Source organism: Tamandua tetradactyla, chromosome 9 (genome assembly GCF_023851605.1).
Source record: "Tamandua tetradactyla isolate mTamTet1 chromosome 9, mTamTet1.pri, whole genome shotgun sequence".
NCBI lineage: Eukaryota > Metazoa > Chordata > Mammalia > Pilosa > Myrmecophagidae > Tamandua > Tamandua tetradactyla.
In genome coordinates this window covers 1,697,160-1,720,655 of record NC_135335.1, presented here as the reverse complement: position 1 = coordinate 1,720,655, position 23,496 = coordinate 1,697,160, and positions in this window count along the sequence as shown.

The following is a 23,496-nucleotide window of genomic DNA, read 5'->3' as shown; positions in this document are numbered from 1 at the left end:
AGTGGTAAGTAAATGAAAACTTTCCCTTACTCCCCTCTAATTCCAGTCCTTGCTATATCATTATTAGCACATCATGGTATAGATTTTCACCCTGCTTTCTGTGCTAATGCAGAAATATATCAATAGCTCGAATTGGAATTTTTAAGGTCCATGCATATAGAAGCAACTTGTTCTTCCCAGTAGTTGTATAGCATACCACAGTATAGAGGGGCCATCATCTAATAAAATCACCCTGTTAGTGGAAAATCAGATATTTCGCATCACTGGCCGTGCTGTGCCCTAACTCAAGAGGAAAGTCTTGCCTGGGGACATCTTTACGCTGACACTTTACAATGAAAAGCTCCAAGATGGGACTGAAGAAATGCCAAAGGGCATTTGCGCTTCAAATTAAAAACTTGACAATGTAAAGAGTAGGAAAAATATGTGCAAACAATGTAACCTGAAAATACATATGGACGGCCAGGGCACCTACAGAAGAATTAGTAGCAGCCACACAAATGCAAAATGGAACAAAAACTGAGATGTGATTTGTCAGGCTGACAAGGAATCAGGGAAGGGGGGCTACAGTCAGGGCTGTGGGGAGAGGGAGCGACCACCCCAGCTGACCCAAGCGGTCTCCCAATGTTAGCACCCACAGCCCTGCCCCCAGGAGCCCTCAAACCTGAGCAGAGAAGGCAACCCAATTTGCTGGTGAGAGTTTGAGTAATTGGTCAACAACAAACAAGCATCTGCCTAGCTGTTCCAACCTGGCTAAATGGAATTTTTCTCCTTCAGTTTATTTTCTCACCTCGTCTTGCTGCATTCGCTGGCCACACCAAACTGTCATAGATAACCGCTGTGACAACGGGAACCCCTAACGGAATGTCGTTTTAAAGACCATGGCTTTGGGTTTCATATTTTTAAGATGATATTCACCATCAGCATTCTAAAAATGAGCATTTTCACATATAAATTGTTTCCATTTTCGTTTGCCGTGGGGCTGAGCTCGGAATGGCTGCTGAATTTTAGCGAGTGCTTCTTGGGCCTCTGTAGAGAATATTTGTCACTTTGTTTGGTTTTCCAGCTGCCGCCTTCCCGCCTGTTGCACGGCTGTTTCTCTGGGTCCACGACGGGAAGGGTTTGGGGGGGACGGGGATAAGGCCAGAACAGCCGCGCCCACCTGCGTCCTGGCAGCTGGGAGCCGGCCGGCACAAGGGAGCCACCGCCACGCCGTCGTCCACGCTTGTCAGTCGACGGTGCTGGGACCCTGGAACCAAGGGCCAGACACTGCTGACCCTGGCCTCACTGAGAGCTCCGGCCTCTTCCTTACAGCTGCACCAAATTGCCCGGGGCTGAGGACTGTGGATTCCGGGCCCACAGGACAGCAAGGTCACCCAGCTGTCCACCTGTCAGACATGGTGGACTGAAGAGAAGGACTGCGGGATTCAGCCCGAAGGCCCAGGCCTGGCCGCTGCCACGCACCCATGCCCTCGGGCAGCGAGCAGGACACGGGCAGGGTGTCCACACTGGCCTCCAGAACGCCCGGTAGCTGTGCTTCCGAGGGGTGCAAGGACAGTGAGTCCCAGCAGTCAGCGCCCCACAGGAGGGGACCAGAGGGGGCCACCCCACCCCCAGCCCGCGCCGGCAGCAGGCTGTCTGAGCTTGGTTTGCAGAAAGACGATGAGTTCCATCGGGTCCCGGCTGGACTAGCCCTCTCTCTGGCTCTCCTCTCTGGAGCAGCTCCTGCAGCCGCCGCTCAGTGCCCCCAAGCTACAGAGGAGGATTCTCTGCCCAGACGAAGAGAACCTTGAAGCTGGTTTGCTGTGGTTGGGTGCTGCGCCCTCCTGCGGGCACACGGCCGGCCCTGCACGGGAGGTGGGAGGGGGGCTCTGTGCAGGCAGAGCTGGGCAGGGGGCCGCGCACCTCAGCCCTCGGCGAAACCCTGCAGGTGGGCGCCGTCCGCAGAGACCCCCCAGTGCAGGGAAGGAGCCGTGCCTGTGCCCTTCGCCCCTCGGAGGTGCGAGGGGGGCCGGGAGCTGTCAGAGGTCGCTGTGCCACAGGGCGGAGGGGGTACAGGAGGGACGGGCTCGAGCGGGGCCACCCATTGCCAAGCAGGGACGCCAGAGGCAACGCCATTTGGAAGCTTTGGAAAGTTCTAGAAGGGTCTTCAAGCACAGCCTTGCCTTCTTGAGCAGGTAACCATGCCCTTTTATACCGAAAAAGAAAAGTATATATATCTGCTTTCTCCTGTGTTCTGATGGGAAAATAAACAGGGGACAGCGTGGCATCACGTGGGCTTGGGGGGGCCCCTGGTGCCTGCTGGGACCTGTCTTCTCGCCCCGGCCAGCCCGGCCTGGTGCAAGCCCAGCAGTGGCTCCAGGCCCAGGCGGGGCATCCGGGGCAGAGCTGGGTCCCAGGAACAGACTCTCAGCCCCCCGCCCCCCGGGAGCCCCTGTCAACACCGCGTTGCTGGGATGAGCTGCACTCTATGGGGGTAAGGAAAGGACCGATGGCACAGGTACGGCGTCCGACGCACGTTTCCTCAATGGCAGCCTTGGGGAGACAGTGTCAGCGCCAGGGGCCCCCGCAGATGGCGGGGAGCGGGACAGGCTTTGATGGCATGTGGGTGCTGCTGGAAAACTGGGCTGCCCGGAGCTGCTGGAACAAAACACCACAAACTGGGGGGCATCCAACACACGGAATCCACTGTCCCCAGCTCTGGAGGGCAGAGGGCAGACATCCAGCTGCGGGCGCCCCCCAACCCCACCCCAAAGCCTCGTGGGGGGCCTTCTTGCCGCCCCGGCCTCAAGGTGGCCGGGAATCCTTTGCGCTTCCCGGCTTGTGGCAGCGTCACCCCAATCTCTGCCCTCACGTGGTCATCACCTCCCTGTCCGCCACGCGCCTTTGTGTTAAGGAAACGCATCTCCAAAGGCCCCGTTTCCAAATCCTCTCATGGGGCGAGGTTAGGACGTGAACCTGTCTCTGGGGGCACACCAGGAGCCCCTGTCTGAGCCCCTGGAGCAGCACCCTGGAATAGTCCTACAGGGTAGTGGGGATGCGGGGCTCTTCGTCCAGTGCCGTCATCAGCACGGGCTGCCCTGGAGGGCGGTGGCCCCGGGGCCAACTCCCCACATGCTGCCCCGGTAGTGGCAGCTGCAGCCTCCAGGTGGTCGGCAGGGTGGGGGGTGGGGGGGACACAGGCAGCGTCCACTAAAGAAGTGTCCTTTCATGTGCGTTTAAGCTAATAGAGGTCATGAGGCTCTTCACAGAGTCTCCTCGGAGCAGAGACGCGTGGAAACTTACTCTAGGTCGCTCCAACCCTTCAGAGCCTTTTACCCCCAAGCTCATTGATAGGCTCATGCGGGGAGAGTGTGTGAGCGTGGGCAAGGGGAGGTGGGGGACAGAGGGGAGAGAGGGAACAGGAGAGGGAGGGGAGAGCACTGCCTAGTGCCTTGGTTTGGGGCTGGCTGGGAAGGGGCGCCTGTCCCTCCCACCCACCTCCCACCCATTTGAAGTCCACCAGGGGCCCCACCTAAGGAGCTGGGGACAGCATGGCTGGGCGTCCAGCGAGTGGCTTGGGAAGGAAACCCCCGACCTGCCTGCAGATGTGTCTGCACAAATGCCAGGACACGCGAGCCCATCAAGTGTGACACTGCAGGAGCGGTTTGGGAGGCAGGTCCCCAGGGCCGGACTCAGAGGAGAGCGCATGTCATCAGGCCTTGGGGCAGCGCGTGGGTGAGCCCCCCACCTGGCCATGGCTCCAAGACTGCCTCCTAAGCCTCTGCTCACCCAGAGGCTCCCCAGACTGAAGCTGCAGGGCCGTGGCCAGTGGAGAACAGGGCTGGGCTTTTCTCCGGCTCATGAGCAACGAGGCTGATTCGGAATCCATTTTCGGGCTTAGGCACTTGGGTTTCCACTGCCTGAGGCTGACACCGCTGTGGCCGAGGGACCAGCCCTGCCCCTGCCCACCGGCCCGCAGGCACGGGGAGAGCTGCGTCTGCCTTCTTTGCACCTCGTGCCTCTGCCAGCAGCACCCACCCTGGGCCCTTGGAACACCTTCCCCACCACCGCGCCTGGGAGCGGGGGGCATGTAGGAAGGCAGGGTAGTGGGGAGCCAGCGCCCACAGAGGGCCGGGCCCGGCTGGCACGTTCGCGTTGCCCGGAGCACCCACGTTCCTGAGACGGTCGCACGTCCTCCATGGCCCTCAGCGACAGTGCCCACTGGCAGGGGCCAGCAGGGTGACACGGCCTTGCCTGCCACATGGGCGCCGTGCCTTGTACAACCCGAAGGGAAGGGGGTCACAGGGACCCCCAGGCCCGGCAGCGCGTCCTGTGCCTGTTTGCAGCTGTGCCAGCAACGAGGGCGACAGGTGCTCCGGGCGAGAGCAAAGCCAAAGGGGAGGGCAGGTGCCATGTGCAGGAGACCCTGTGTGCTCGGGAAAGAGGCCAGCTGCACAGAACCCACCCCCCGCCGGGAGAGTCAGACGAGACCCCCACGCCCCTGTGTTCCGGGAGGAGCCGGCCAGCCCCGAGCAACCCACCTGTGGCAGCAGGGAATGAGCTGAGCCGCAGGGACCCCTGAGCCATCGGAACTAAACCAGGCTTCGGTGCCCCCTCCCCTTCCTCCCAGCCCTGAGTCCTGAGCCCCCTCCCCAGACACAGGCAGCTGCAGCGCCAGGCACCCTCGGCTGCACGCCCTGCCCAGCCACCCTCTCATTCACCCCCCACCCGGACCCTTCCTCTCCATAAAGGAAAAGCCCTTTAGCCCCCCTGTCCACCCTGGAGGGGCTCGGGACCCTACGGGGGGTCCCTCCACTGCCACAGCGCCTTCCCCTGCAGCCTTCCTTTTGGACAGTGTCTCCTCTGCCCAGGTGGCCCTGGGGGGAGAACTGGGCCTTCCCTGGTCCACGCGGTTCTGATGGGGCACCAGACCCCAGGGAAAGCCTGCCCCCCTGGGAAAACCGAATCCCCCTCCCGGAAAGCACGCTGCCCTCTGCCGTCTGCAGCTCTCTCGAAAGCATGCTGCCCTCTGCCGTCTGCAGCTCTCTTCGGGACTGCAGTGGGCCAGCCATCCCCCCGCTGCCTCCGGGCCCCCCGCCACCTCCATGGGCCCCCCTCCCTACCTCCATGCCCCCGCCACCTCTATGGCCCCCCCTCGCAGCCTCTGTGCCCCCCCCCCCGCCTCCGTGCCCCCCAGACACACATCGCCTCCCGCTTCTGTCTTTCCACCGCTTGGCACCGCTGCCACCCTGTGGCCGGCTCCTGTAACTGCAGCCAGCCCACTGCTGGGCCGTGGAGAACATTCGGGAAACCCAGGGCTTTGCTGTGCCTTGTTTAGCCCAACTTTTAAATGTAGGTCCCTACATGGAATCAAACAGTGAGGAGAGAAAGATCTTGAAGCCAGTCTTGAAAAAACAGCCCAGGGTGGACCTTTGCATGTGTCCCAAGGTGCAAATTCAAGAATATGTGACTGGAAAAGGGGGCGGAATCCCGGGCACACACTAATTAAGCTTTGCAAAAGTGGGACTGAAAGGATGACAAAGAGGCAGAGCTCATTTATAGGAGGCGTGCAGTGCAGTTTTCTCCTTAGAGCGTCTTACGTTTATACAATCTCTGAAACAGCCCTGAGCCTGCTTGAGGAGGGGTCTCGGTGGAGGGTGCTGATGTCCACCCCCCACGCTTGGGTCGGAGAGGAGCCCGGGGTGGGCTGGGGTTGGGGGCCCATCACCCTCAGGCCTCCATCCTGCCCTTCCGGTGGCCAGCGTGGCTCTCAGCTGGGAGGGACAGGACAGTGCCCCAGCGGCCGCTCAGGCTGGCACCCTGCAGTGCCCGGGTGAGAGCCGGACACCCTGAAGTGGCTCCAGGGGCCGAGCAGCCCCAAGAGGGCTGGCTGCGGGGGACAAGGGGGTCCACGGTCCAGGGGGGCCGACACCCCAAGTCAGGATTGCCTGTTCTTTCTCAGGCCGGCATAGCTGCTAGAATGAGGGGAATCTGGGAAAGGGCTGATCCAGAACAGAAATGAAAAGGAAGGGAAAAGGGGGGTGGAGAGGAAGGGCTTCGATGGGGAGCATTGGAATCCCCAACCAGAGTCCCCGAACGTGGTGGCCTCGGGTCCCTGGTGTCCGGCAGCCTCGTCCAGCACGCCCGCCCCGGGTCCACAGACTTGAGCTTGTACACCCAACCCTCCAAACGAGGCCAGAATGGGTCCAGGGGGCCGAATCTTAGCCTCATAATCTCAGGTTACCTGCAAAGCAGAAGCAAATGCACAGGGAGAATCGTCTCCCCACGTTTCTGGTCTGTGAGCGGGCTCATAGGCTGGGGAGGGGACTCGGGGGCTGGAGGGGCAAGAGTGCAGGGTGAGTCCTCTCCCGGGATTAGGGGAAGCTGCAGGGGGGTTCCATGGGCAGCCGCATTGTCCTGGGGAGACGGAACGCAGCACGGTGGGCATCAGCCAGCAGGTAAGCCAGGCTCGCCTTTCTCCCTGCAGTGCACACCCACACCTGAGCTGCCCAGGTCCCCGGGTTGCAGCTGCCGCCCACCCGACACAGCTTTCCCCTCCAGGCCTGGTCCAGTGCGGGAGGCCGAGGCTGCCGGACCGCACCACGGCGGCCACCAGAGGGCGCAGCGTCCCCATGCACAGCCGCTGGGGCATCCGGCTCCGCGGCCGGAGGGGTTGGGTGGATACCCCAAAACCATCATGGGCCGGGGCAGTTGGGGCCCACACTGCCACTGGGGTGCTGTGTGTGGAATGCGACCCTCCCTTTCCCACCCTTTCCCACATTTCTGCATTAAATGCAGCTGGGAAATTCAAACGATTTTCTTTATAAAATCAGAAATCTCAAGTGAAAAGACGATCATATGTGATGCTTTTCCATTCAGAAATCTTAACTCTGAGCTCCAGCCTCGTTTCCTGCACCTCATGGAGTCCTGCGTCCTTTGAACGATGCTTTGCGGTCGGGTCTTTCAGGTCTTCTCCAGCTGTCTGCAGCGGGCAGCAAGGTCTCTGCAGGAAACGCGCCGCTTGGCTCCACTGCAGTCCTGGGGGCCAGAGCACGCCCCCCACCCCAGCAGCGCGCTCAGGTCCCGGCCAGGCTGGGGGCTGGACCCCCTTGCGAACAGGATGTTGGAAGATGCCCAGCCGTAGCCCCACGGGGCTGGTATCCTTCCAGGCACAGGACACTGATCATGGAAGGCAAAGCCAGGGAACGGCCAGAGCCGGAGGCCAACGGGTGCCGGAGAGAAAGGAGAGGTTGCCATGTGCACGGCCAAGGAGCGGGGACGGCTGTGGTGCTCCAGCTTCTCCGGGAGCAAGCATCTCCCACCTGAGGCCTCAGTTTAGGACCTCTACTTGCAGGATGCCGGAGGCGGCCGAGAAGCTCCCTAAGAGGACACACATTTGAGCCGAGGCCCACGGAGGTGAGGGAGCCTGACCAGGCTCACTTTGCACAGGGGGAGGCACAAGGCGGAGCCCTGGGGCACCAAGCGGGGAGGGGCCAGGGCAGGTGCAGCCAGGGCGAAGGAGAGGCGTGTGAGCAGTGAGGGCCATAGCCCGGCTCGGACAGGGGACGGGCAAGGGCTAGCAAGGGCTGAGGTGCTCCACAAGGGTGGGAGCAACACAGGGTGAGGCAAGGAGAGGGCAGTGTGTGCACGTGCATATGAGTGTGCATACATTCACATGCATGTGCCCGTGTCCATGCATAAGTGCACACGTGTGCCTGTCTTCACACATGAGTGTGCACATGCTTGCATGCGTGTGTTCATGTGTGGGTGTGTGTGGGTGCATGTCTCTGCATGTGAGTGTGCACATGTTCATGTGTGAGTGTGCAGTGTTCATGCATGCATCTGCTCGTGTATGTGCATGCCATGTCCGCATGTGTGCACGTGTGCATCTGAGCCCTGGGGCCAGACATGCCATGTCCGCATGTGTGCACGTGTGCGTCTGAGCCCTGGGGCCAGACCGGCCAAAGGGAAGCTAAAACCCCACAGACACCCGCAGAGATGCCGGAGCCCCCAGGAAGGCGGGTGGCTGCTCGTCTGTTGCAGGAGCAGGATGGAGAAACGGGGGGTCTGCAGGGGCAGCTCTGAGTCCCCAGAGGACCCCCGAGAGGCCCTAGAGCTCAGCCTTGGGCTCCGGGTGGAGGGTGCGTGGGAGAGAAGCTGGCTTTGTGGACTGGAGGGGGTGCTGGGGAGGGAGGTGGGGTTGGGAAGGAAAGGGCCCAGGTGCTCCCAGAAGTTCCTCCTCAGTGGTCCCCCCAGACCCACTTCCAGGACTTTGTACCCCCAGCCTCGCCTGCAGGACCCTCAAATCGTCCTGCCCCGGCGCTCTCTAACCTCATTATGTCGCCTCCTGCCAGCCAAGATGGCTCAGAGGCCAGCAGAGGGGACAGCAGCCTCTTGGGCCTGGGGAAGCTCAGAGGAGGCCAGGACCAGGGGCGGGAGGCAGGAGAGGAGGCCGGGGCTGCACACCTGCCTCAGAGCCCGTGGCTCGGCCTCTCCCAGACCCTCCCCGGTGGGAAAACCAAGGGGGAAATGCACCCCCTTGTCTGGAGGCTGCAGGACAGGTAGTAAGGTGTGGGGGCCGCGTCATGGGGTGGGGAGGGGAGCACTCACTGCGCAGGGGCCCCCATTTCAGGGCACAGGATGGCGAAGATGGCATACAAAGAAGATGTACAGTGTACCATCTGTGCTGCTTGCCATCCCGCTGAAGTTAAAATTAGAGCTGGGGTCGCGTGATTCTTCCAAGGAACCGAAGACTCTGATCAATTCCTGCCACGGCGGCCAGACATGGGAATTCCCTGGGAAAAGGCCACCCCACACCCCAGCTCGTGGTAAGACCGAATGAGACGTACCCACTGTGCCTGCGCGCTTCACCATTCTTCCCCCAAACCTCATTTTTAGCCCCATGCGAATCACCCAGAAAGGACACTTCCCAACAAAAATCAGGGAAAACCTCACATGGTCCCAGGAGCCTCTTGTTCTCCTTTCTTTTCTTCTTGGCGCCCCCTCGGTGCCCCAAGCCTCACAACTCTCCCTCGCCTCTTCCTTTTCTTAGTGTTTGATTCTAAATCATTGAATTAAAATGCTTCCACAAGCTTCACTTTTCTCCTCCTCAGCAAATCTTTAAAACTGCACGACCTTCTGCTGTAATGTCAGCCCCAACCAAGGACTGAGAGATTTTAGGTTTATGATTTCTACGTTCACTTAAAATGTAGACTCATCCCCATTTGTAATTGCTCTCTAAAATGAACTGTTAACTTAATTCTCGTTTCGCACCTCCGGCTGCCACGTGGAATCTGGTTTGAGTCTTCCAGGGACGGGAAGTTCAGGGAGGCCAACGCTCGGTTCTCACATTCTGTGAAGGGCACGCAGCATTTTTTGTTATTTGCTGCGATCCTGTGTGTTCTTTAAAAGTTTTAACCTATTTGGAGCTTAACAGTGTTGATTAAAGCACCTTGTATTGTGATAAAAGACTTTAAAAGAAAAAAACCCAGCAAGAAAAACCAGTGAAGGACGAGTTGACATGAGAGTGAATGTCCAGTAGGGATGGGTCATCAGGAACACAGCTGGAGGGGGGCTCTGGAGTCAGGCGCTCCCAGCAAATTCCAAACGCCTTCAAATCATTAAGAAGCCAACAGAATCCCAGCAAGAAAGGAGAGTGTTTCCTCCTTTCTTACGGTTTTTCCTTCCTGAACGAGGAAAACTGTAAAGAACACAGAAATATGGAAGTGTGGCAAATTATGTGCCACAAAAATGTGGGAATGGAACAATTCCATCTCGTGCCCACCGGAGGGTCGGTGTTTAAATACGTGAGGTGATATGAATGTTTGCTCCCAGGTGGAAAACTCCTCATGCCTCGTACGCCCCCTTTGCCAAGCAATTTGACAACACAAAAGAATTGAAACCCTCTTCCCACGAGAAAACCATGCTGATTCTACAACCCAGAGACATCCTCCAACATGTCATAGGAAGAGATAAAGAGAGCTGTTGCAATGCTTTACAAATTAGGAGAATTGTAAACAGCTTAACTGAAAAGTACATGACTGTACTAAGGGATTCAGGAAATGCGGTAGGATTTGGTTGGGTCATTTCAGCAAATAAAAAGGGATATAGAAATACTGCAAGCATCAGTTAAAAGTAATTCCTTTTGATGTGACTGCATTTGCAAACATGATCTGGAGGGAATCAACCGTGGGACGCTTAATGCAGAGAAATCCTTTCTGCCTCCCACCCTAAGCCCTGGGTCCCTGCCCCACCCCAGGCATGAGCTCATCGCCCTACCCAGGCCCATCCGTGTTTCTCTGCCCTGGTTGCATCTCTTCCCCCCCCCCCACCCACCCTTTGTGCTGCAATGTTCAAAGCAAGCCCAGGTACCCTACCCCTTCACCCACAAATATTTCAGTACGTATGTCTGACAGTCCAGGCCTGTTATTAACACAATCACACAATCACCATCACAGTGAAGGCAATTAGCGATTCCTTGAAATTACCTAGCACTCGGTGAGTGCTCACCCTTCCCCAGCTGAGTCAAAATCACTTGTTCAAACGATTTGAAGAAGGGCTGGTCCCCTTTTACGTGGTATTTAGAGACCCAGAGTAAACAAGAGCAATTGTTTTCAGATCCCCTTATTTGTTGAAGGAAAACAAGGCAATTTTTCCTGTCAACACCCCTGCTTTCTGAGTTCACTGGCTGCAGCCTTAGGATGGCCCCTTCACGTGGCCCCCACCTCTGTAATTTCCTTGGGGGGCAGTGAGCCCTAGACGAGAGGAGGGGGCAGCTTCAGTCCTGTCCTCTGGGGTGCCTTGCGCCTCCCAGCCCCTCGGACCAGGGCTGCTTCGAGACCGACCCCCGGTGCAGGTGGGTCCCCAAGCTGTCCCCCGGGCATGGGCAGCTGTCCTCCGGCTCAGTGCTTTCCTGGGCCATGACGGGCTCCTGTGTCTGCCTCACCTCGTAACTAAAATTCTTCCACGGCCAGTGGCTCGGTCCCTGACCCACGTTCACTGAGGAAAGCAGGATAAAGGCCGATTCTCCCTCACAAGTGTCAGAGCTGACAGCCCCCTTGGGGGACACGTGCTTCCGTACCTTTTGGGGGTAACCAGGTTGCTACAGGGTGTCAGGGGTTCTGATTCCTCCTCAAAGGAGGAGGTTCCAGGAGTCCAGATTGCAGGTCTGTGCTAAGACCCAGCCCCTCTGATACAGACTGGCACGGGTCAGGGAGGGCAGATCAGAGGGCACGGGTCAGAGAGCGCTGACTCAGCCTCTTTCCCGAGCTGGCTCACAGTCCTCCACTCCCCGGCCGCAGCTGGGGTCCCAAGCGGGCTCCCCAAGCCCTGTCCCAGGTGTCGGGCCTATGTGCCACCTTGAAGCAGCCCCCGTGACTGCTGCTCGCAGCATCTTCATCAGAGGTGGACCAGGGACTAAAGAGAACACTCTTGGCCACGGGGAGTGGGCTGTGAATAGCTCCAGGAAGGGGACGCTGGAAAGAACTTTGAAGAGAACTTTCTAGAGGGCTTGAAACCTCAGTCCAGCACAAGGGGCCGTGTCCTCCTGCCTCCCTGAGGACCCACCCCGACATGGGGCGCCCTTTGCAGGGCTCAGCGACGAAAAGACAGACAACCCAGTAAAAACTGGGTCAAGGATTTGAATAGACACATTTCTCCAAAGAAGATATTCAAATGCCCAGTGAGTCTGTGAAAAGATGGCCCACATCATTAGCCATTAAAGAGAAGCAAACTAAAGCTGCGTGAGATTCCACCTTGCACCCACCAGGAGAGAGATGATTTAAGATGTCTGAAAACAGCAAGCAGTGGTGAGAGTGTGGAGAAAGAGGAGCCCTCGTGTACGGCTGATGAGTGCAAAAGGGGCAGCCTCTGCGGGAGACGCGCTGGCAGCGACTCAGGAAGTTGAGCACATGGCCCAGCCGTCCCACGGCTAGGTATAAACCCAAAAGACCTGCATGCAGGGGCTCGGACGGATATTTGTAAACCAGGGCTCCTCACAGGTGGGAAATGGCCCAAGTGTCCATCAAGAGAAGAACAGGTAAACAAAATGTGGTCCATCCGCGCGGCGGGACGTGATTCAGCCGTGGAGAGAAATGGCCCCGCCACGAGCTGGGTGAGCCCTGCGGGCTTCAGGTCCCGTGAAATAAGCCAGACGCAAAAGGGCACGTTCCTATGATTTCTCTTATATAAAATACTGAAGATAAACAAATTCACAGAGACAGAAAGCAGAAGAGTGGTTTTCTGGGGAGGGGGGATAGGGGGTTGTTGCTACGTGAGAATGATTTTGGGTTCGGCCATGAGCATCGTTGGAAAATGGGTGTGGTGAAAGCGACCAAGCCAACTACTTCATGTCAAAGAACCTTCCACGTAAAATGGTTGTTATGTATCTTTTACCAGAATTAAAAATAAAGGAGAAAAGTCCGTTCCATTGCAAGCCCTCCTTTGCATTCTTATCCAATATCTCTACGAACTGTTTGAATACCCTGAGAATCTGTTTCCAACCTTTTGCAGGCAGAGGCACCCTGCCCTGCTCCCCAGGCCGGGCACTCGTGGCTTGTGTCTCCCATCTAACAAAAACCAAGTCAGGGCAGGCGAGCTGCTGTCTGAAAGGAAGGCTGCAGGAGGGAGGGGACCCCCTCAGTGGGGAGAATGTGCCCCCAAAGGGTCCTGAGCCTCTCCGGGAGGACAGGGGGGCTAAAGGGCTTTTCCCTTATGGAGAGGGAGGGTCCAGGTGGGGGTAGATTAGAGGGCAGCTGGCCAGGGCATGGAGACTAGGGTGCCTGGCGCTGCAGCTGCCTGTGTCCAGGAAGGGAGCTCAGGGCTCAGGGCCTGGAGGAAGGGGAGGGGGCACCAAAGGAGGGGGAGGGGGCAGCAAAGCCTGGTTTGGTTCCGAAGGCTCAGGGGACCCCATGGCTCAGCTCGTCCCCTACGGCCACAGGTGGGCTGCACGGGGCTGGCTGGCTGCTGCCGGGGCACAGGGGCGTGGGGGTCTCGTCTGAGTCTCAGGACGGGGGTGGGGGGTTCTGTGCAGCCGGCCGCTTTCCCAAACACAGAGGATTAAGGATTTCACAACCTTTCCAGGCTCCCAGGGCTCAGTACATCCACCCCGGCCACTCCTTTCCTGCTTGGAATTAACTATATCTCCTTTCTCAGGCGGGTCAGGACGTGGGAAGGGAGTCTTTGATTCAGGATGAGCTCCTGGGCTCCAGCAGGCCCTGTGGGGGCAGGCGGGGGCGGGGGACAGGCAGAGGTCGCCGCGAGGGGCCTGAGACCCGCTCGCCTGGGGAGGACAGCCCCCTTCTCTTCTCAGCCCCCCGAGGCGCTGACCCTTTTCTCTCAGAACATTCTCTTCCCTTCACCCCTGGGCACTGGCAGTCTCCTGGGACTGTCATAAAAAAGTTCCACACAGTATGCATGGGAAAAAAAATGTAGAATATAGGGTGCCTGCGGAGAGACAGAGGCTGGAGAAGGGGGAACCGATACCCGACATGTACAGAATTGTTAATGAGGTTGAACCTAAAGGTTTGGGAATGGACAGACGGGGTGGCAGCTAGTTCTTGGGATTATAAGAAATAGTAGGCATTGTAGGGGAAGGTTATTGCTAGTGTTTGTTCAAAGTCATGTATGTAAAATTCTCCCATGAACCACTACAAATGTGAAAAAAAATAATAGAGGGGTAAATGGAAAGAAACCCAGCCTTTGCAAACTATGGACTGTGGATAACAGTAATATTTTATTATTCCTTCACAGCAGTAACAAACGTGCTACACCAACGCTATGGGTCAACAATAGTGGGTAAGGGTTCGGGGAGGATTGGGGTTTTATGGTTTTATAGTCTCGTTTCTGTTCTGGAGGAATGGAAAGTTCTAAAACCAATCATGGGGATCGATGCCGAAGTAGGTGATGCTACTAAGAGCCGGTGATTGCATCCTTTGTGTGGTTGGCGTGGTGTGTGACTATATCTCAATAAACTCGAAAAAGAAAATAAAAAGTCCCGCACAGGACAGACATTTATGGTGTCCCAGTGCTGGGGGACAGGAGGCCGAAATCCAGGCGGGGGAGGGCCTGGCCCCCCGAAACCTGCAGGGGAGCCCCTCCCGCCTCTCCCAGCCTCAGGTGCTGCCCAAAGGCCAGGCAACCTCGAGGACGAAGTGGCAGTCCTGGGGTTTCCTGGCGTCACTCCAGCCTCCTTTTCCACCGTCGCCGCCTTCCTCTCGTGCTGTCCTCTCTTTATATGAACAAAAATACTGTTGGAAAGGACTTCTGGGGAAGGCGGCAGGGGAGAGGGCTCCAGGACTCAGTCTCCCCTACCAAACCCCCCCATAAACAGGCAGGACCGTCTCAGAACAGCCTCTCCGGACACCCAGAGCCCAGAAGATTCCTCTACAGCATCCAGGGAAGAGGGGAAGGGGAAGAGATAAATTAAAATCTGTGAACTCCCATAGCAGGCCACTGCGGGCCCCAGCTCCTGGCTGGTGGCTGGCGACACACGGGAACCTAAAACCCTCTCCCCAAGAACAGGGGTGAGCTCAGTCAATCGCTGATCCTGGCTTTCGATCAGTGAATGCGGGTCGCTGGGCCTGGCTCCCAGGGTGGCCCCAGAGGAGGCGGTGGAGGTTCGAGACGCCGGGACAGCAAGCTGAGGGTTGCATTTGCTGGGCGGGCCGGACACGCTCAGCTCTGGGGGGCTGTGTTTGCAGAAGCTCCTGACGCCCTTTCTGACCCCCTCCCCAAGGTCACTTTGGAGCCAGGTTGAACCCCTTCGTGGGTCCCTGGCCCTGTGCTGGCTGGGAAAGGCGGGCTTGGGAACAGCCCCCCAGTCACCCTCTTCCCAGAACTGAGACTAGGAAAGGAGCGTAGGAAACTGTAGACGTGCACGTTCGGGGACAAAGGCCTAGAGGCTGCAATACCTGGGGGACAGAGGTCTGTCTCGTGGGAAACAGAGGGGGCAACCAAAGCCCCATAAACAGGGGACCTCAAAAACAACTAAGAAGCAAAAGGCCAGGACACGAGAGAGGCCCCAGAGAGGGCCCCAGCATAGCACATTCATCTTGGGCGGACCTGCCAGATAAGAAGGCTGACACACTAGAAAATCCTTGCCTTATCACCAGCTGCTTACAAAACCAGGAGACAGACAGCCCGGGGAATAAATCCCAGAGTTATTTTAATATATTAAAATGTTCAGTATGCAGCAAAAGAGCACAAGACAAACAAACAGGAAATGGTGGCTCATCCAAAGGAAGAAGATAAAAATACAAAAAACAACCAAGAAGATGGGAAAAATGGACATACCAAAGTCTTAAAAAAAAAATGACCTTAGACTGTTCAAGGAGAGGAAGGAAAGTACAGAGAAGGAACTGAAGGATACCGAAGGAAAACAACGAACGAACATGAGAGACTAAGCAAAGAAGTTTTTAAAAGGAACCATCGAGAAGTCCTGGAGTTGAAAACAACAATGACTGAAAGGAAACACACCCAAGAGGGTGTCAGGAGCAGATTGGAGCTGGCAAAACAAAGAATCAGCAAACTTAAACAATATACTTGAAATGAGTCAGGCCGAGGAGCAAAAAGAACATAAAAAAGATTAAAAGTGAAAATAAAAACGTCAAGTACAATGTTAGTTTTCACAAGATAGCATCTCAATTTTGTACTAATTAGGGCAGAGGCAGACGCCCAGTTTGAACGACCCTGACCAATGCTTTGCCATGTTATTGAAGAAAAGCGTGCCAACTTTGGAGGGTGGCACTGCATCTAATAAGTTTTTAAAAGAAAAGACGAAACTTTAAATGAGACAATATGGATTAAAAAGTTAAATTTCATTTCCCTTGGTTTAAAACTGGAGGAGGCCCCAAGTTTCTGATTTATTCCTACTGCGGGTAGGGGCATGTCACGTGCCCATTTCTTCTATTCACTGCGGACAAAAATGGCTCATGCCATTTGCTTAACCACCTCACAGATGTGTTGAAGCTAAAAATGTGGACCCTGTTTAGTTTACCATAAATGCTAATTCAGCATCTCATTTATAACAGGGCTTGATAATTCTTGACTGGGAAATAAAGTTCAGGTACCGTTTTCAGCCTTCACGTGGTTCCTATGATAATAAGAAATGAATGCATGAGCAATTCTTTTAAAGATCCAAGGATTTTTTTTTTCCATATATTTTTACATGACCGTATTGCAGTAATCTTAATTTCAGTCATGGTACTAAAGTGGAAAGAAGACTAGTTTTGAAACATTTTGCCGTTAAATTTGAGAGCAGACTCACCCTTTAAAAACCCCAGGCTAATTACTGTTTCACTTTTTATGCTGAACTTAAAACTTTGCAGTGAGAGTGGACCCAGACAGAGGAAGGAAGGCCAAGGGTTCCTGCTCTTAACAAATTACAGTGGTTGATTCCTAGAGGTTTCCTTTTTGAAAATTTTTATGTAGAGGCCTTGTAACATGAATGCGTTTTTCTGTTGTATAGTATTACTCATTCCTCTCCTGAGATTTTAATTAATTGCTGGAAATCCTTAATCAATTGCAGTAACTTATAGGGAAAAATTGCCATGAAACACCTTTTTTCCCCTCTTTATTTGCAAAATGATTTCTTTGCAGATTAGACATCTGTGCTGATTTTTAAAGCTTTGTTTGTGTGTCTATAGCTCTCGTCTTCATAGTTTGACTGAACTTACATATTTTTTATCTGAAGATAGAATCCCATTTTTAAATAAACTTAAGAAGTAGCAGAAAACCACAACTTTTTTTTCATTCCGTTCGAAAATAGGTATTGCCAAAGTGAAGGAGTAGATAACATCTCATCTTGCTACTTAAGGGACAGTTTGTGGGATTGTTTTCTTAATACAGTTAGCTTCAAGGGACGTCAGTATTCCTCCTTGCCTTTTCTCCGATTCCAAAAGTCTCATTTCATTCTAGAAATCTGAAATCCTTAACACAATTTGGATTTCATTGTATTAAGAAAAAGTGAAACTAGCCTAGGACAACCGTGGGACAATAGTATACCGATGTATGCAATACAGGAGTCACTGAAGGAGATCTGAGGAAGGGGCAGAGGGAATAGTCAAAGAAATAACGACAGAAAACTCCCCAAACTTAGCAAAGCATGCGAACATGCACATTACAAGAAGCTCAGAGAACACCAGACAGGATAAGCATGAAATAAAACATACCCTATCATGTATTGATCACACTGTCAAATGCAAAGGGCAAGGAAAGGGCTCTGAGAGCTGCAAGAGAAAAGCCACGTGCTGTGTGCAAGGGAGACGCAATTAGACTGAGTGCCAGTTTCTCATCAGAAACCACGGAGGCAAGAGGGCAGTGGGCCGAAATGCTTAGTGTGCTGAAGGAAAACAGCTGCCAGACAAGAATTCTGTATCTGGTGAGACTCTCTTTCAAAAATGAGGGACAGATTATTCTAAGATCATATGAGAATGTTTATCTCTTTCCCAGATACACAAAAGCCGAGGGACTGCATCATTAGACTGCCCCGCAAGTGATGTCCAAGGGAATTCTTCAGACTTGAAAGGGCCCTGGGCAATGGTTCAGAGCAGCAAATCTCCCCGGAGCCCAAACCCACGTCTGCAGCCGCCGCCCCTGGACCCCCGTCCCTTTCCCTTGGCACGGGAGTTGGTCGTAAACGGCCCAGCCCTGGACTCCTGTGGGAAACCTACTGATTTCCACATCTGTACCACCATGAAGAATCAAGTTCACAGTCCCTCTCGCTCTGCCTGTGTGCCCCCCACGGCCGGGTGAGCCCCCCAAGCCTATCGTGCACCCCATCCACTCCTCGTGTCCCCCCTCTGCCCCCACCAGAACCCCACGAGGAACAAAGTATATTTTCTCATGCCCACAGCCCCACCTGGCCCCAGATTCAAAATCCAGCCTAATGCAAAACACCACGTACCCTGCCACCTCACTGTAATTGCTAACGAGTTCCAGGAACTATTCTGCTAAATCTCTGGGATTCTCTACGTGGATAATCACGCCATCTGGGAACAGAGACAGTTCTCTGATGTCCTTCCCAGTTGGGGTATCTTTTCTTTCTCTCTTGCATTACTACGCTAATGCTTACTTATGGAACAAGAAGTGAGAAAGAACATCCCGCTGCCTTGGGGCCGGTCCTGGGAAGAGGGGGTGCACCTTGTTCTGACCATTAAGTGCTTTGTCAGCTGAAGTTCAATCTTTAGATGCCCTTTATCAAGTTGAAGAAATTCCCCTCTATGCCTGGTTTACTGGGAATTTTTATCATGTACGCACATTAGATTTTATCAAATGTTCCTTCAGCTTCAACTGATATGATCATGTGAATTCTCTTCTGTAGCCTGGGGTTGGGGTGGATTTTATTGATTTTTTAATGCTGTGCCCACCTTGTACATGTGGAACACATCACACTTGGTTGGGGTAGAGGATTCTTTGTATACACTGTTGGATTTGATTTGCTAAGATATTGCTGAGGATTCTTGCATCGATGTTCCTGAGAAACGTTTTCTGTTTTCGAACGTTGCTCTCTGGTTTCGGGGTTGGCCCATGCTTGCCGGCCTCGTGGCATGAGTCAGGACGTGTCCCCCCAGAGGGAGCACGGAGAGTTTGTGAATTATGCCTCAGTTCTCGCTGATGTGTTTGGCAGAATTCACTCGTGAGACCGCATGAGCCTGGGCTTTCTCTTGTGTTAGGATGTTGATTACTGACTCTATGTCTTCAGCAGAGGTGGGCTTCCCCTGATGACTTCTCTTTCCCTGTGTGAATTTCAGTGGTTTGTGTCTTACAAGGAATGGTTCCATTTCCTTTACCTTATCAACACTGAGGGCACAGAGGGGTGTGTGGCATTCTCTGTTGCCCTCTTCATGTCCATGGAGTTTGGAATGCTGATCCCATTTTCATTTCCAGTGTTGGCAATTTGTGTCTTTTGCTTTGCCTTGGTTAGCCTGGCTAGCGATGTGTCAGTTCTATTGATCATTTTAAAGAACCGGTTTTTAGCTTTCTTGACTTTTTTTTTATAGTTTTCCTGTTTTCAAATTCATTGGTTCCTGGTATAATTTTAATTTTTGCTCTATTTTTCTTGTTTAAGCTGAAATTGCTCTTTTTTCCTTAGCTTCCTAAAGTAGATTGTGGATAGCTGATTTTACACCTTTCTTCTCTTCTAACGTATGGATTTCATGCTTTCAGTTTTCCTCTAAGTACTGCCTTCCCTGTGTCCCACAAATTTTGAAAGTTCTATTTTCATTTAGTTCAAAACATTTCTTCCTTTTCTGTTTTCCTTTTTTTTTTTGTATTTGTTTTTCCTCTACTTCTAGTCCAAAGTATTTTTTAATTTCTCTTTAGACTTCTTTGATCCATGCTGTTTTTTAGAAGTATGTTGTTTAATTTCTAAATACTTGGGGGATTTTCCCAGCTATCTTTCTAAGTGTCATTGACTTCTAGTTTAATTCACTACTGGTCTGAGAACACATTTTGTGTAGTTTCTATTCTTCTAGGTGCGTCATCTGGCCCTGTTTGGTCTGTCTCGGTGACTGTCCACGTGAACTTGAGAGGACGGTGCCTGCTGCTGGGCTTGGATGGTGGGCTCTGCACACTCAGCTAGGTCACGGCTATTGCTGGTCAGCTGTGCCCAGGTCAGTTAGGGCTTCCCTGGTGTGGGGCCTATCAGGCTTATCAGAAGCTGAGAGGGTCAAAGTCTTCAGCTGTTGGAGTACACAAGTCTGCTCCTGCTTCAGCCCTCTCGCGCTTGCCTCGCATATGCTCGAGCTCTTGGGTTAGGTGCCTGCAGCTTTAGGTTACGTCCTCGCAGCTTTAGGTTGCGTCCTCCTGCAGATTTGGCCTCTTTCTCATTATGCATTGTCCTGCTCTATCCCTACTCATCTTCCTCATTCTGAAGTCTCCTTTGCTGAAATTAATATAGCTACTTCAGACTTCTTTGAAATTAGTGTTGCGTGGTATATCTTTTTCTGTACCTTTACTTTTAATCTGTCTGAGACTTCGTATTCAAAGTGCATTTCTTTCTAAGCAGCACGTAGTTGGGGCTTTTTTTTAAAAAATACAATACCATCCTTTTAACTGATGTATTCAGGCCATTGACATTTAAAATTATTATTGGTAGAGATGAATTAGTTGCTACCATGTTTGCAATTGTTTCTATCAGTTGCGTTTTTTTTTTTTTTTTTTTTTTGCTTGTTTCTGTCCTCTCTTTGTCTGCCTTTTCTGGTGTGAACTGAGCATTTTATAGGATACCATTTTGTCCCCTCTCTTAGGATATCAATTATACTTCTTTTTAAAAAATTTTAGCAATTGTACTAGAGTTTTCAATATATGTTTTTAACCCATCTAAGCGCACCTTCCAATAGCACTACAGCACATCCTGTGCAGAGCACATACACTGTGGCAGAGTGCTCCCCACCTCGTGGGCGCTGGGCAGAGTGCTCCCCACCTCGTGGGCGCTGGGCAGAGTGCTCCCCATCTTGTGGACGCTGTGGCAGAGTGCGCCCCATCTCATATTCCACACTCACCCACACAGGAGCCACAGCTCCCCTTGCAGCCCCCACAGGACCCACAGCCCCCTTTGCAACCCCCACAGGAGCCACAGTCCCCCTTGCAGCCCCCACAGGAGCCGCAGCCCCCTTGGCCACAGCTGGTGCAGGAACAGGCTGGCACACAGCAGCACACGGGCTTGCAGCAGCAAACGGGCACACAGCAGCCGGAGCCGCAGCCCCCACAGCCTCCGGAACAGCCAGAGCAGCCCATGATTGTGGTGGGTGGAGGGTGGAGTCGGTCAGAGGAGCAGGTGAGAGGGAAGGGTCAGGTGTGGGGCTCCTGTGCCCGGAGCCCTTATGTACCTGCCAGGGTCCCTCTCGGCCCATCCTGCTGGCTGTCACAGCCCTCCCTGGGATGGTCATTTGCTCTGGTTCTCATTGGCTGACCGACTCTTCCTCCACAGGGCTCTAGATTTGGTCACTTCCCCACCGGTCCTGGACCCTCTCACTAACTCACCTCCTCTGCTCCCCCGATGCAACCTGCAGGTGAGGCCTCCCAAGGTCATCCCATCCCACCAGAAACTAACCAACCAAACAAGCCCCCTTGAATGCACCCATCTTGTAAACATGAGTAATAACACTTATACTTTTATATGTCTTCTAATTCAAAATACAATATGGCTGTAGAAGAAAGAAACCTTGGAATTTAAGGAAAGGACCTAAAATAATAATAATTCCATCACGCAATGGTTAATTATGTATGGCATTTGATTTTTCCCCATCTTGTTTTAAAAGCATGCAGCCATGTTTCCATTGTACATATGCTCTCTGTGTAGACACAGATTTGTACACTGAGCTTTCATGCATGTCACTAGAGAGATTTTAAAAAGAAAATTTTCTTACCTCATGCTCTCATAGATGTGCCTCAGTTAATCTCACCTTTTACTTTCTTTGGGACATTAGGCTGCTCCTGATTCCTGTCTATTATAAATGCAACCTGATGATGGTATTATCATTTACTTTTTAAATATTTGTGACTCTCACAGATGAAAAGGCAGCTCTCGTTTAGTGCTTTAATTTCTTCAGTTATTAGTCCCAGTGGCTTTTTTTACTGTAATATACATTTTATTTTCTTTTAGTTATCTTTTTATTGTTTTTCAAGTTTACAGCTTAAAGAAATAAGTTCCTTGTAGCCAAACAACCTGGTTTATTTTCCGCAGGAGTTTACATGTGAGTTTAGTGGATGCTGTTTTTTGTAAGGCCATTTCCACTTTTCCTAATTGTCATTTTATTTCATGCCTGAACCACACACTTAAATGGCATAAAAATGCACGTTGGGAAAGTAGCCTTATGCTGTTTGGAGTTGGCATGGAGGCCGGATTTGGGGCAGCAGAGCCGCGAGCTCAGAGAGAGCAGGAAAGGGCCCAAGTGGGGCAGATGACTCAGCCGCTCCCATGGAGCACATGGCCTGGGGTGGGGTCTGAAGCGGCCAGACCACCCTGCAGAGTGGCAGTTGCCATCTCCCAGCTGGGTGCGGTGGGCTCAGGCCGAGATACCTCTTAAGACCCAAGAAATGAAGGCAGAGCCTGTGGCTTATCAAAGCGGATTATCTGTTCCAGCAGCCATGCCCTGAGAACTGGACAGAATACCAGCCCCCAGCCCTCACACTGGACCTTGGCAGGGAAGCAAACAGCCTCAGATGCTGGGAAAAAGGACAAAGAAGTTTCTCATATCATTTCCCCAAACCTGAGACAGATAAGAAAAATGCCTTGATGGCTGTGTAAACAAAGCAATTAAAAAATAAGGAAGGAAAGAGGGAGAGAAGGAAGGAAGGGGGAAAACACCCAGTCTACACTAAAACATGGTCCTGGAAACGAAAAATAAATCACCATTTGAGCTTTATGGTTTGAGCCCTATGACAAATTCATAATACAGCATAATAATTTTAAAAGAAATCACAAATGAGATGGTCAAACTATAGAATGTGTTTGAAAAGGGAGAGTGGAGACCTAAGGAGACAAAAAAATTGAACATCAGAAATCATTCCAAAAATAATAAATGAATCAAAGAGCAAGGAGTAGAAAAGAGAGCACTGGACACGGAATGCTGGCATGAAAGAAAAGTCTGAGGTGTCCACGGCATAAGAGAAAACACAGAATTGTTGAATCAGGCAGCGAGCAGTGGCTACAGGCCACACCGACGGTGCAGCAATGATAAATGGAGAAGAAACGTATTTAAAAATGTATGAACTTTCCAACCTGAAGGAAGAGCTGAAAGTTTAGCCCAAAAGAGTATAACATGTTCCTGGAAAAACGAGAATACAGCATACTCGAGACTAAGATACGGCGGTTATGTTACAGAATTCCAGAGGGTTTCTGAAACGTGTCACCAAAACATGACACCCCCAGCCCCGGGTGGCAGGAGATGGGAGTCTCAGGTGACACACCATAACTTCCCAAACCTAAAGCCATCGGGGTAGAATCTCCAAAGACCTGAGGAATACAGAGGATGGCTCAAGGATATTGTCACTAGACAAAATATCGTCCCAATAAGAGAAAACAGGCAGACGATCTTCGGCACAACAGAAATCCAAGCTCACGGCTTGGATTTGGGGCACCCTGAGCCCCTGATAAAACATGTGTGAAATCTCTCCGTTGGGATTGACCCCAAAGGAGTGATGCATAGACAGGTGAAGGGGGCAAACAGCAGTAGGCACTGAGTCCAGTAAATAAAGACGAATGCTTAGCAATTACACAAGTTATAGCTGCCTCAGAAAATTTAAATTAATTCCTTGAGTGTAAAATTATAAATTACAGAATCTTTTTTCTGCCCACCCTAATTCTTTTTCTATTCCCCAAGTGGGTGAGCAGATTTGAGGCATGAAACTGCTTTTTTTTTCTTTCAATAATCTTGCTTTCCGGTTTTTCAGTGATGACCATTAAAAATGTAGCCTGCATACTTCACAAATCTAACATTGATGATAGCCTCTATGTCCGGTGTGCATGGGAATGTTGAGAGTTCCACTGCAGACCCTCATCTCCCACTGACTTTT